Raw genomic sequence first — 14,384 nt, 5'->3', positions numbered from 1 at the left:
TCCTACTAGTGCTGCCATCCTTTGGGTGAGAGTCATGGGGGGTGGGGCTGAGGTGCTTTCAAACCTCTGAATAATAAAGTTGTTTTCCTCATTTGTGAACGGCAGACAAAGTATCTTCCTTCAACCATCTTCCGTCCGTCCTCACACTCCTGCCCTCTCACCACAGACCCCTCACAAACCATAGAGAGGTCAGAATTTGTATAGCTGCAAGAAAGTTCCCTCCATGGAGAAAACAAGAGAGAGAACTCACCGCAGGCAGAGACAGTCAAAGACCCAGGGACAGACTGAGGGGAGAGACTGGCTGAAGTCAAGTGTGAGAGAGTGTGACTAACATGAGCATGTAAAAGGTGGAGCCAAGAGGTTTCAGCACTTGGGATGGAAGACCGGAGATTTGAGGGGCTGGGGAATAACCCCATGTTGCCAACACTGGGTGTGCAGAATACATTGTGCCATTAACCTATTATATCCCTCTTTCAGAATGATTAGGTGGGTAATTTCACATTCAAAATTAGACCTAACATCAATTGTGCTGCTGCGCAATTGAGAATTACCATATGTATATCAGTTACTGCATCAGTGTCTGCAGGTAGATCACAAATTCCTATAGGTGATCGGCGAGGAGGTTAGAAATCTCATCCTATCCTAGGACAGGAGGGTGTGAGTTTTCAGGTGAAATACATTTCACTGCAGCAGGAATAGGAGTGTTTTAGCGGTTGAGAGAGGTATGTCTCTCTGTGGTCACCATGTAGAGCTGTACTCAGAAATACTGTGGAGTTCGCTATGTCTCCACTCCCGGTAGAGGGTTGTCCCCATGCGCTGTGTCACTAGTATACATGTAAAGGGTTGTGCTCCTGTGATGTCACCAGTATACTGGTAGAAGGTTGTGCTCCTGTAGTGTGTCACTAGCATACAGGTACAGCGTTTTGCACCTGTATATACCACTAGTATAAAGGTGGAGGGATTTGCTCCTGTGGTGTGTCACTAGTATACAGGTAGAGGGTTGTGATCCTGTGCTGTTTTACTAGTATACAGGGAGAGAGGTGTGCTCCGGTGGTGTGTCACTAATATACAGATAGAGGGAGTGTGCTCCAGTGCTGTGTCACTAGCATACAGTTAAAGCTTTGTGCACAGGTATATGTCACCGGAATAAAGGTGGAGGGTTTTTCTCCTTTGGCATGTCACTAGTATACAGGTAGAGTATTGTGCTTCTATGCTGTGTCACTAGGATACGGGTGAAGGGGTGTACTCCTGTAATGTGTCACTAGTATACAGGCGGAAGGTTATATTCCTATGCGGTTTCACTAATATACAGGTACCCTTAGAAATTCGTCTCAGTACTTAGCAGAGGGCTGATAATGAGTCCTTGCCAAGCACTGGTCTTTAGTAGATGGTAGAATTGACAGATGACAGTAGTTTGTTAGGAGAGGAGGAGGATTTTAGGCATGTCATGCACTTTTGTCTGTCTCATCACTGCTTCAGGACTGCTGATGACAGCCAGGTGGAGGGATCTCAAATTCCTTGTGCCCCTGTTTTGGACACTCCTGCTGAAGCAGGCGTCATTGCGGCCTCCTGCGAGTGTCATCACCTTGTGCAAAGGCTGTGTCTGAGAGACATCCAGAAAATGTCGAGAATTAAACCAAACTAGTTCCTAAGCCTTGGAGAGCGGATGTGCATCTCCTCACTGTAAAATGAGTATAATAAGTCACTCAACCCCCCACACACGTTTATTTAAACTCCAAGTTCATCTTGACCAAGGGATGCTATAAATAGTACTCGGAGGCCTGCTGTGTGCTGATGAATGGAATCTGCATAACAGACAGTCTCTCAGATGTGAGGGGACATCACCTGAAGTCTGCTTCTTAATACAGCTGAAGCGCCTCACACCTAGAGGCCAGCCCGATGAGAGAGGATAAGAGAGCCAGGCACTGCTGTAGTACAACCTCTCCAGGGTGATTCTCATGCAGCATATTTCCAGCACGAGAAACACCCAGAGAAAGCGGACAGCCATTCGGAGAACAGCCAGGGGGCATCTGTGTTGTATCGGGTCTTCCAGTCTCCCTCTGCAGTTTCCGGTGGAGACAGCGAGCGACACACAGGTGATGCAGCCAAGATGCACTGCGAGAACCCTCTCAAGTGACCCTCACTGATCTCATGGGGTCTTACCCTTCTTACTAAAGGAAGTTCTACTCCCTTCATTTATCCGGTGGCACTGAAACCTTCGGGCCACTGTAGATTTAACTTTCTTACTTGGTCCAGACGAAGCGCTCTGGATCTCTTCCTGAGACCATAAAAGTGCGAAACATGTTGACCAGAAAATATGGCCATTAGGGACATATGGTTGACCCAGCTACCAAGGGACATAATACCCCATAAAGCAGCACCACACTTCGTTTTAATAATGACATAGGGATCACCTTAATAAAATTATTCACTCTCCCTCCAGCCATTTTTTAATACACCCTTTAGGACTTGACTGCCACTTACACCCATACGGTTTCATCAAAAGATCTCCGCAAAAGAGACCCTTCGGGGGACCCATAGGCAATGCAGCGCCGGCCCGACGAGGAGCAAAGCCCAATGAAGAAGCATGACATCATTTGGGGTGTGTGAGGGCAACAAGAAGAGGACACACTGTCCCCCACAGCTAGAGTAGCACACGAATAGAGTACCTAATACTTCTATTTCTTTCTTTCTCTACTAAGGAACAGTGATGGCCTTTTGGTATCAGTTTCCATTGCTGCAGATGCCAAACCATTTAAAGGAAAATCAACTGTGTTGTCTGGCGCCCCTATATGTGCTTGCTGCTGCTGGACGTCAGTGCTGACCCAAAAAGGAACGTCATCAACATTTGATGTGAAAGCACTGATCCGGCCTGGCAGGCTGCAACTGTCAGAGACAGCTATTCACTGAGACCCAACCCGGAGGTGGTAACTGCTATGAACAAGCACTCGTCTGCAAGTGGCCTGGGAGGCCACAACTGTCACAGACTAGTGTAGCAGTGCAGGACTGCTGAACTGACTATCACTAGCAGTCCCTGACCTTAATGAAGCTGCCACTACAGCTCCACATAACTGAAGAAGCTGCGAAAGGAACGGGTCCACCAAGCATGCCCGACAAAGCCATAACTCCACCAAAGAGGCAGAGAGAAGTCTGCAATCCGAGCAATTTGTCTTCGTCAGAAGCGGTCGCTCCCTACAGCCCCTGGTCTTCTCTGCCTACTCTGCCTGGGTATGGTTAGCGCTGCTCTGCTGCATTTGATAGCGCTTGACTGTGCCTGCATTATTTATTTATTTATTTAAAGTGCCTCTATTGCCTGCTCGCATTGTTTATGTAAAGGGCCTCATTGCCTTGAATACTCAGCATTACTGGATCGTTTATTTCATATTGTGCCCCATTCCTTCTGCGCCCCATTCCTTAGGCGCCTCTCTGCCCACAGCGTAAATAATTATTTATTTTCCCCCAACCGGTTTGCGGTTTCATTTCTGCCGCCGTTGTTGTTGTGCCCGGAGCCCGCCCTCTCCACCACGCACCCGCCTCCCAGCTGCTCCTCCCTCGCCCCTCCCCTTCCACTATCCATATATGACTGATGCTTCCGCGCGCAGCGGTCGCGCCCCATGCACACCGAAGGTGCGCCAACGGTAAGCCCGTCCGCGCCTGGACCGCGCCCAGCGCCATACCCCCTGGCCCCCGCAAACCGCACTCTGGCCGCATTAAGTATGACGCAGCCACCCTCCTAGCCCTTAACCCCGGACGCACACCCCAATGCTACGAAGCTGCCCCGGGACGTACCCACGGGCCCTTCGCCTGCCACTCCTGCAAATTTACCAGCGTCAAGACCCTTACCACATCCACTAACCCCAAACACAGCTCCGACTCTAACCACCTGAAGTGCATCCTGCTGAACACCCGCTCGGTCCACAGACACGCCACCGAACTCTGGGATCTACTCGACGCTACATCACCAGACGTTGCCTTCCTCACTGAAACATGGATGAATGCATCATCAACACCCGACATTGCCATAGCCATCCCGGACAATTACAAGATCATCCGAAAAGACCGCACCGTCCAAACAGGAGTAGGCATCGCCATCGTCCATAAGAACACCATCAAAATCACGACCAGCTCCAACGATAACCTTACCACCGCTGAACACCTCCACTTCCAGGTCCACACTGACCCTAGGACCACATTCAGAGGCACCCTCATCTACAGGCCTCCAGGAACACGTAAACAATTCAGCGAGGACATCACTGACTTCATCAGTCCACATGCCCTCGCCTCCGAGAACTACATTCTACTAGGAGACCTCAACTCCCACCTGGAAAAGAAAAACGACAGCAACACCACCACTCTTCTGGACAACCTGGCCAATCTCGGACTCAAACACCCCCACCCATGTAGCCGGACATACGCTCGACCCAATCTTCACTTCCAGCAAACATCTCCTTCGATCGCACCACAGCTCTCCATTGGACGGACCACAGTTGTGTTCACTTCAGCTACAAAACCACCTCGACCCACAGAAATGGAACAAAATCACCACCGACCAACTCCTCACATCGCTCAACCAAAAACCAGCCGCCCTCTCATCGGACCCAAACCAAGCTGCCATCAAATTCAAACAATGGATCACTCACAGCGCTGACGAATTAGCACCCTTAAAAAACCATCACACCAAACAAGACAGCAAAAAGGCCCCCTGGTTCAACGATGACCTTAAGAAATCCAAGAAGCTATGCCGAACTCTCGCGAAAACATGGAGAAAAAACCCAACCACCGACAACATGACCACCTTCAAGGCAGCCACCCGCAAACACCACCAGCTGATTCGATCCACCAAGAAATCAGCATTCAAGAATCGACTCGACAACAATGCCCATAACAGCAAGGAACTATTCAACAACCACCGCAGCCTCAAACAACATCACTCCCTCCCAAGACCTCTGCAATTCGTTATCCTCCTACAACAAAATTGCCGACATACATAACAGCTTCGAAAACAGTTCCAACGAACAATCCTCCCCACCCCCCTCAGAACTTAAACCGCCCTCTAACAATCTCAGCGCCTGGAACCCAATCACCACCGAAGACACCATCCGCCTAATGAATTCCATCCACTCTGGCTCGCCAACCGACCCATGTCCACACCACATCTTCAACAAAGCACCCCATCTCCGTGATGTCATCAACTGCTCCTTCAACTCGGCTACTGTAATGGCCGGATTTTCTGCTTAGATGGGATCAGCCCCTAGGGGCCCCTCTAACCCAGCCAGAACGTAACCACATCCCTCCTCAGGACCATCTATCCAGGCACCTGGGGACCTAACTGAGGATGGGGAACTCGCAATATACAAGCTCATATTATTAGAAACACCACTAAATCCATAGGGATACTAAGAATACTCACTGATTACTAAGGATATCCATGCCCTACACCACACTCATACCTTATAGTCTTGCGGCCACTCAGACCCAGACTAATCTACCCTGGGGCAGATATGACACACAATCTGGCGTGTCTACACACGTGGGTCTGCAGCCCCAGTGCTCTCCTTTTCCAAACGGTCTACAATCCGGCAGACCTCCACGTTGGTAATCCCCCCCAACGCTCTCACTTACACACGGCCCGCAATCTGGCAGACCTCCACGCTGGTAATCATCCCCAGCGCTCTCATTAACGCCGTATATCAACGACGACCACATTCCTATGAACACCTTCAGTTTTCTGTCTCTTCACTAAGGGTCTGCTACTACAATAATATTATGGGATAGCCGAATTACTTGGTGTCAACAATTCCCTAGCTCAAGGGCTCCCTGCTCTCCCTATTTATTCAGACTTACCGGATCAGGGGCAGCATCTGTTCTGGCTGTAACATCTGACTAGGAGAAAAAGGTTACCTATGCTTTGGAACAGAAGACACTGTTTACAGGATTATGGGATGGTGTACTAACTTTGTCCCTTAGTTGCAGGTCTCCTATCTCCCTAATTATTCACTATTACTTACCTGATCAGGGGTAGCATCTGTTCAAACAGTAATACCTGACTAGGAAAGGGGATTACCCCTCACTATATGGGGACAAAGATATACACACTATGTGATTGAGTTATTCCTTGATTTAAGCGCTCCTACTCCCTTCTGTTAGAAGACAGGCTAGCTCTATCATAAAAAAAACTCATACACGCTGATTCACTAATTAATGGGGAAGTTTATTGTAACAATAATAAAGTACACATACGCAAAACTATGGGGTCTCTATAACTAGCAGTAACTAACACACCGCTGAAAGAAAAGGATTAGACATACAATTTATCTGCGGGGTAACAGGAACTTTTAACACACCGCTGAAAGGGAAAAGATTAGACATACAATAGCCTAGGGAATAAGAACAAGATTAAGGTGTAAGTGTAAAGGGGACTAGTTCAGACTACCTCACCTATTAGAAGGAAGATTTATCTCTGCCTCTGGTGGGATTAGGGCTCTCTCTGTCTCTCCCTCCTTCACCACATCACCACGCCTCTGGTTCAATTGCTCCAGCTGACAGCCTTCTTTGATGCTCTCTGCACTGCTCTCTCTCCTCATCTTCAGCAATCGTCTGCCTTCTTTCTCCATTCAAGAACTGTACTCTATTCTGCAGCTCCAGCAGACATCCTGTTCTCTCTCCAAGCTGAACTGAGCTCCAAGCTGAACTGAGCTCCAGGCTGAACTGCACACAAGCTGGAATGAACACTCCTCCTTTCCTGCAGCTCGCTATTATGGATTCCTCTCCCCTCATGGAAATTTCCACCAAAGGGCTGCCTCCCACCGAATTCCTGTGCCAGCTCCAAGGCTTCCACGCAACCGCAGTGCGCATCTGCATGTTACGTCTGGGCCCAAGAGAAAAACACATTCCTCGGATAAGAAGCAGTCCTAACTGGATTTTCCTCTAGCACACAACAGCCTTAACTATAAACATTACCTTTACTCTAAAAGCCTCTCAGCTCCATCAAGATGGAGTCCCTCTAGTTCTAGGCCTGAAAGGGATGAAATACCCCTTAGCTCTGTCAGAATACCTACATAAACCATACCAATGTGTAATATAAAGTCAGGACCACAGGATCCAACCTCTACTATAAGCAAAAGTAACAGGCCAAAGCCAATAGGCAATAGATGGCCTCTTCTAGGTCTGGAAGAAAGGGCTTAAAAGGGCCAACACAAGCTAAGAATACCTATCCTAGATGTGAGCAAGATTAAAGTCTACATCACTGCTAAATAGAGCCAAAAACCCTGCCAAGACAGCTACCTTCCCAGAAAGCTGGAAACATGCAAGTCAGCGCCCTCCTGAAGAAACCCACAGCAGACCCCTCTGAACTCAAAAACTACCGCCCCATATCCCTCCTCCCTTTCCCAGCAAAAGTCAGAGAAAGCTGTCAATAGCCAACTCGCCGCCTTCCTCGAATCCAACTCCCTCGATCCCTCACAGTCTGGCTTTCGAGCCAAACACAGCACCGAGACCGCTCTAATCACAGCTACAGACGAAATCCGAACACTACTGGACAATGGAGAAACAGTGGCCCTCATTCTTCTCGACCTCTCCGCCGCCTTCGACATAGTCTGTCATAGCACCCTCATACAACGCCTCAACAACGTCGGAATACAAGGAAAAGCATTGGACTGGATCATCTCGTTCCTCGCCGGAAGAACCCAGAGAGTACGACTTCCCTCATTCAAATCAGAGGCTACCGAAGTCATCTGCGGTGTACCACAAGGATCATCACTCAGTCCCACCTTCTTCAACGTTTACATGAGTCCACTCGCATCCATCGCGCGTCAACACAACCTTAACATCATCTCCTACGCTGACACCCAGCTGATCCTTTCCCTCACCAAAGACCCTAACTCCGCCAAAACCAATCTTCACGAAGGCATGAAAGAAGTAGCCGAATGGATGAAAAACAGCCACCTAAAACTTAACTCAGACAAAACAGAGGTGCTCATCCTAGGATCATCCCCCTCTGCCTGGGACGACTCATGGTGGCCTTCGGCTCTGGGCACAGCACCCATACCCACAGATCACGCACGCAACCTGGGCTTCATCCTAGATTCCTCACTCTCGATGACCAGACAAGTCAACGCAGTCTCATCCTCCTGCTTCAACGTACTTCGTATGCTCAAAAAAATCTTCTGTTGGATCCCCTCCGAGACAAGAAAGACTGTCACCCACGCACTAGTCACGAGTCGACTGGATTACGGAAACACCCTCTACGCCGGAATTACAGCCAAATTACAGAAAAAACTCCAAAGCATCCAAAACGCATCAGCGAGACTCCTTTTGGACATCCCTCGCCAAAATCACATTACCGGCCACCTGAAAGACCTCCACTGGCTTCCCGTCAACAAGAGAATAACATTCCGTCTCTTCACCCACGCACACAAGGCCCTCTACAAACTAGGGCCCGAATGCCTCACTCTATCCTTCTACTCACCCACCCGCCAACTAAGATCCTCCAATCAAGGCCTCGTCGCAGTTCCGCGTATCCAAAGATCCACTATGGGAGGTAGATCCTTCTCCTACTTGGCGGCCAAGACCTGGAACTCACTCCCCACCCACCTCCGCCTTACACAGAACCACATCTCCTTCAGAAAAGAACTTAAAACCTGGCTATTCGATAAATAATGAACCCCATCCCCAAGCGCCTTGAGACCCTCTGGGTGAGTAGTGCGCTATATAAATTCTTGAACTTGAACTCTGTGTGAACTCATGAGGCAAAAGCGATTGAAATGTTCTGCACATGAACCGGTATGGTGATCTAGAGCAAGTGCACCTTTGTCCTCGAATAAGGCCTACTCCCGTATGAGATCCCGTGGACCGTAGACATTAAAACTCCAAGAGAGGGAAGAGGGCACCAGAGGAGGTGTTGCGTCTTTCTGGAGATTGTACAATGTAACCATGCAATTGTGACTTTATTGAACTGTTTGATATTTTATTTTTCTGTGAACTCAAATATCTTTCTTCCTAACTAAAATTAAGTAATGAGCTAGACACAACATTATTGTGTCGGTTAGTTGGCTGCTGAGTTCCGAGTGCTTGCCCCCCTTCTATCTTCATGAGAAGCATTTGACTCCTCGATCTCGCTATCCTGAGAGTCAAGTGCAGAAAGGGATGTATTTGGCCCCCTTTGCAGAGCCACAGTAGGACAGACCCCATGACATTAAAATAAACACTTCACGAAAATTGCGAGAGTTTATCAAATACTATGACATGTTTATGCAATGACACCCTCGTAAACTTAAGCACCATAGACGCACCTGATGAAGTTTTAAATATCACAACCAGGGTGTCCAAGCAGTGATAAATGTGCACTGTTGCTGATGCGTTAGGGGATAGCCCTTTCTACCAGTCTGAGTCAGGACCATGGGTCCTAGTTCTCCGGGGGAGGTACGTTCACCAATGCCCAATCTTTGTAACGCATTTATAAAGTATGACAAATCGAACTGAGGCCAACTTATGAAACTGTAGCAGAAAATGTTTGGAACATAAGTTAAAGCTGTGTTGTGCTAGGTTTCCAGAATAGGAAATGCACATCTCCGGAAGAAGGGAAGGGAGATGTTCCGAAAAATGTCAAGATTAAAGAGCATCTGATTTGAAACTAATCAACAATTCGTAGGTTTAAATTAACTTTAAAAATAGCTGTTCCGTGAAAACGAAGGTAAGTACGTAGAGCGTTGCGTTTAGGACCGAGTATGTATTCCTTTCCTTTAAATGAATAGATAAGGGTAAATCCCTCCTTACTTTGGTTTGATCTTAGCAAAGGCCATAGTCATGTCTATTCCGCTCTTTAATGATTCAATTCAGTTTTGTTAGGTTTATCCAAATTTTATTTATTAAACAAAGAGGAAAGACAGCCGACACGTGTTTCACCCTTTGTGGCAGGTAGCGCCAGGGCTTTCTCAAGGCTGTAAGAGAGGGTACATTGTCAAGAGAAAATATATGTAACAGTTAACCCCAAAGAGGAGAGAAAGAGTGAAGAACAGAGTAAGATGGGTGCAAGAAATGAGCGAGTGAAAGATCAGGTGTTCTAAATTTGTTTAAAATTCATGGAAGAAATTCCGGAGATAATTACGTTTTTTTGGCAAGAGTAAATGCTCTAATCATGATGTGCGCTTGCCTTTCTCGAAAATGAAAGATGGTGACAATAAAGTGCAAGGGGATACCATTACCAAGACTTCATGAGAGAATAGAATATTTCTAATGCTAAGAAAGGAGATTCTTTGTTATTTATTAAGGCTTTGCATTAGGGGTAGTGCATGCAGTCCCGTGTAGGTTCATATGTATTAATCTCTACATGATCCAGAGTGGTGATCAAAATGAGATATTAAGAGTTCGAGAACCGAAGTACCAAAAGATAAAAAAGTAAAATAAGAATGACAACATAATGTGAAAACCTAAATGAATTTGTTTACATTTTTCTAATTTCCTCAGTTTTTCAATTGCACAACTGTTTTGTATCACATTCAATTCTGTAAAGAAATATACAGTTTTAATCAGTACAACTTTGTGCGGTTTGCCATCATGATGTCACATATTTTGCCATATTGCTATTATTCGCTATGACAGATTTAACAGAATATTGTTTAACAGTGCAGAGTGAGGTTAATTGGCGGCAGCATCTCTCCGCTATCACTGTATTCGTGATTCACACGTATCTCAGGGACGCTATGTTTGCAAAACTCCGATGCAGTGTTTTGATTTATACTCTGAATAACCTATGTATTGTATACATTGCGTGACTTGTATCCACAATCTGTAACAATGCGATCATTGGCTAAACATACCACAGCCAGTCCACAGTACTGTCCCGTGTATAGGTAATTGCTCTCTCCCTTTAAGATATGTCACACCACAGTTCACGCCCCCACGTCACTCTCCTAGACTCCTCCCACATGCTGAAGTATATTCCTCTTCTCCACTCGAATGCCAGCTTCCAACAGACCTCTGGATTTATTCCGGTGCCGGCACGCTGATCAAAGGTAAATTAGTCTTACCCCACGTCTTACCGCGCTATCTTTAAAATAGGGATACATCGTAAACCTGGCATTAATCACCCCACTCCTGTTCCTTTCCTTCACAGGACTCTTGCAGGTTTGGCGGATCACAGAGGACCGCCCAGCTCTCCCGGACCTGTATGTATTCTAAGTTTAATACTTATTAACACCCTGAATAACTGACCAAGTGCCCTGATCCCAGGCCTCCCCTTTTTTTTACAGAGCCCTCGTGCAGGTTACGATTCATTCCCTGACGATCATCCCAGATCGCCCCCTAACCTACTTTTTCCAGGTATTTACTACCCTTACTTTCCACGCTCCCACCTCCCCCTCCACCACCAGCACCCGCCCCTTACCCCTTTTTCTTTCCTTGCAGCACCCCCCAAACAAGACAACCCAGTCCTGATGACGATCCTTACTAGCGTGGATCGAAACGCCGTCGACTCTACAGCTTATTAATAGGCGTACTTCTCTAATGTGGTTCTAAAAATCAAAAAATGGAAATGTAATTTTGTATCTGTGATCCCACTTTCTCACATGATCTGGACCACTCACTGTAGATAACTTGCACCTCTTCACAGTGCGCCGTTTCTGCTGTTCACTTTTCCACTTGCATCGCCACCTTCACCACAGTCACTTTTTGTAGAGCACGAAGTTTCTTTGGTTGTCATCTAATTGAATATATGCAGTGCTGCTTATAACTGTATAATACCGACCATGAATTTACACTATAAAACAAGATGATTTACTACCTGGTCTGAAAATTTATAGAGGGTCTCCTTTTTCCCTTGTTAGCAATGCAATGTGCATGCATATCTAACTGACGGTTCATTATTTCCTATTGGGACATTGTTTTTTGATTTACCAATATTTCAACAGTAACCTTTGTTTGGGAACATTTTTGGATTTTGATTCTTTCGGTTTGGGCCGCTCACATTCTATTTTATCTGTGGTATAAGTTTATGATCATTTGTCCTGACCTTTGACCGATGTTTTTACCCTTTAGGCTCCGACCTTGGAATTTGACTTTGAACTTGTGCTTCTAACCAACCAATGCCATTTGCTTTCCGTTATCTGGTTCTGATTTGTGACAGGTGCCTGCGTTGTCCTAGTCGCGACAGCTCTGTCTGTGTGTGTGTGGGGCTCTGTCTGTGTGTGTGTGGGGCTCTGTGTGTGTGTGGGGCTCTGTGTGTGTGTGGGGCTCTGTGGTGGTAGTAACTGCTATGAACAAGCACTCGTCTGCAAGTGGCCTGGGAGGCCACAACTGTCACAGACTAGTGTAGCAGTGCAGGACTGCTGAACTGACTATCACTAGCAGTCCCTGACCTTAATGAAGCTGCCACTACAGCTCCACATAACTGAAGAAGCTGCGAAAGGAACGGGTCCACCAAGCATGCCCGACAAAGCCATAACTCCACCAAAGAGGCAGAGAGAAGTCTGCAATCCGAGCAATTTGTCTTCGTCAGAAGCGGTCGCTCCCTACAGCCCCTGGTCTTCTCTGCCTACTCTGCCTGGGTATGGTTAGCGCTGCTCTGCTGCATTTGATAGCGCTTGACTGTGCCTGCATTATTTATTTATTTATTTAAAGTGCCTCTATTGCCTGCTCGCATTGTTTATGTAAAGGGCCTCATTGCCTTGAATACTCAGCATTACTGGATCGTTTATTTCATATTGTGCCCCATTCCTTCTGCGCCCCATTCCTTAGGCGCCTCTCTGCCCACAGCGTAAATAATTATTTATTTTCCCCCAACCGGTTTGCGGTTTCATTTCTGCCGCCGTTGTTGTTGTGCCCGGAGCCCGCCCTCTCCACCACGCACCCGCCTCCCAGCTGCTCCTCCCTCGCCCCTCCCCTTCCACTATCCATATATGACTGATGCTTCCGCGCGCAGCGGTCGCGCCCCATGCACACCGAAGGTGCGCCAACGGTAAGCCCGTCCGCGCCTGGACCGCGCCCAGCGCCATACCCCCTGGCCCCCGCAAACCGCACTCTGGCCGCATTAAGTATGACGCAGCCACCCTCCTAGCCCTTAACCCCGGACGCACACCCCAATGCTACGAAGCTGCCCCGGGACGTACCCACGGGCCCTTCGCCTGCCACTCCTGCAAATTTACCAGCGTCAAGACCCTTACCACATCCACTAACCCCAAACACAGCTCCGACTCTAACCACCTGAAGTGCATCCTGCTGAACACCCGCTCGGTCCACAGACACGCCACCGAACTCTGGGATCTACTCGACGCTACATCACCAGACGTTGCCTTCCTCACTGAAACATGGATGAATGCATCATCAACACCCGACATTGCCATAGCCATCCCGGACAATTACAAGATCATCCGAAAAGACCGCACCGTCCAAACAGGAGTAGGCATCGCCATCGTCCATAAGAACACCATCAAAATCACGACCAGCTCCAACGATAACCTTACCACCGCTGAACACCTCCACTTCCAGGTCCACACTGACCCTAGGACCACATTCAGAGGCACCCTCATCTACAGGCCTCCAGGAACACGTAAACAATTCAGCGAGGACATCACTGACTTCATCAGTCCACATGCCCTCGCCTCCGAGAACTACATTCTACTAGGAGACCTCAACTCCCACCTGGAAAAGAAAAACGACAGCAACACCACCACTCTTCTGGACAACCTGGCCAATCTCGGACTCAAACACCCCCACCCATGTAGCCGGACATACGCTCGACCCAATCTTCACTTCCAGCAAACATCTCCTTCGATCGCACCACAGCTCTCCATTGGACGGACCACAGTTGTGTTCACTTCAGCTACAAAACCACCTCGACCCACAGAAATGGAACAAAATCACCACCGACCAACTCCTCACATCGCTCAACCAAAAACCAGCCGCCCTCTCATCGGACCCAAACCAAGCTGCCATCAAATTCAAACAATGGATCACTCACAGCGCTGACGAATTAGCACCCTTAAAAAACCATCACACCAAACAAGACAGCAAAAAGGCCCCCTGGTTCAACGATGACCTTAAGAAATCCAAGAAGCTATGCCGAACTCTCGCGAAAACATGGAGAAAAAACCCAACCACCGACAACATGACCACCTTCAAGGCAGCCACCCGCAAACACCACCAGCTGATTCGATCCACCAAGAAATCAGCATTCAAGAATCGACTCGACAACAATGCCCATAACAGCAAGGAACTATTCAACAACCACCGCAGCCTCAAACAACATCACTCCCTCCCAAGACCTCTGCAATTCGTTATCCTCCTACAACAAAATTGCCGACATACATAACAGCTTCGAAAACAGTTCCAACGAACAATCCTCCCCACCCCCCTCAGAACTTAAACCGCCCTCTAACAATCTCAGCGCC

General features: G+C 47.7%; 1 protein-coding gene across 1 annotated transcript in view; it reads right to left on the bottom strand.

Moving 5' to 3' along the window:
* Positions 1-14,384, bottom strand: part of LOC147710246 (E3 ubiquitin-protein ligase TRIM39-like) — a 109,781-nt gene that overhangs the window by 75,269 nt on the left and 20,128 nt on the right. The window lies entirely within an intron of this gene.

Source organism: Lissotriton vulgaris, chromosome 5 (genome assembly GCF_964263255.1).
Source record: "Lissotriton vulgaris chromosome 5, aLisVul1.2, whole genome shotgun sequence".
Classification (NCBI taxonomy): Eukaryota; Metazoa; Chordata; class Amphibia; order Caudata; family Salamandridae; genus Lissotriton; species Lissotriton vulgaris.
Note: the sequence above shows the minus strand (reverse complement) of the source record. Positions and strands in the feature narration are given on the sequence as shown.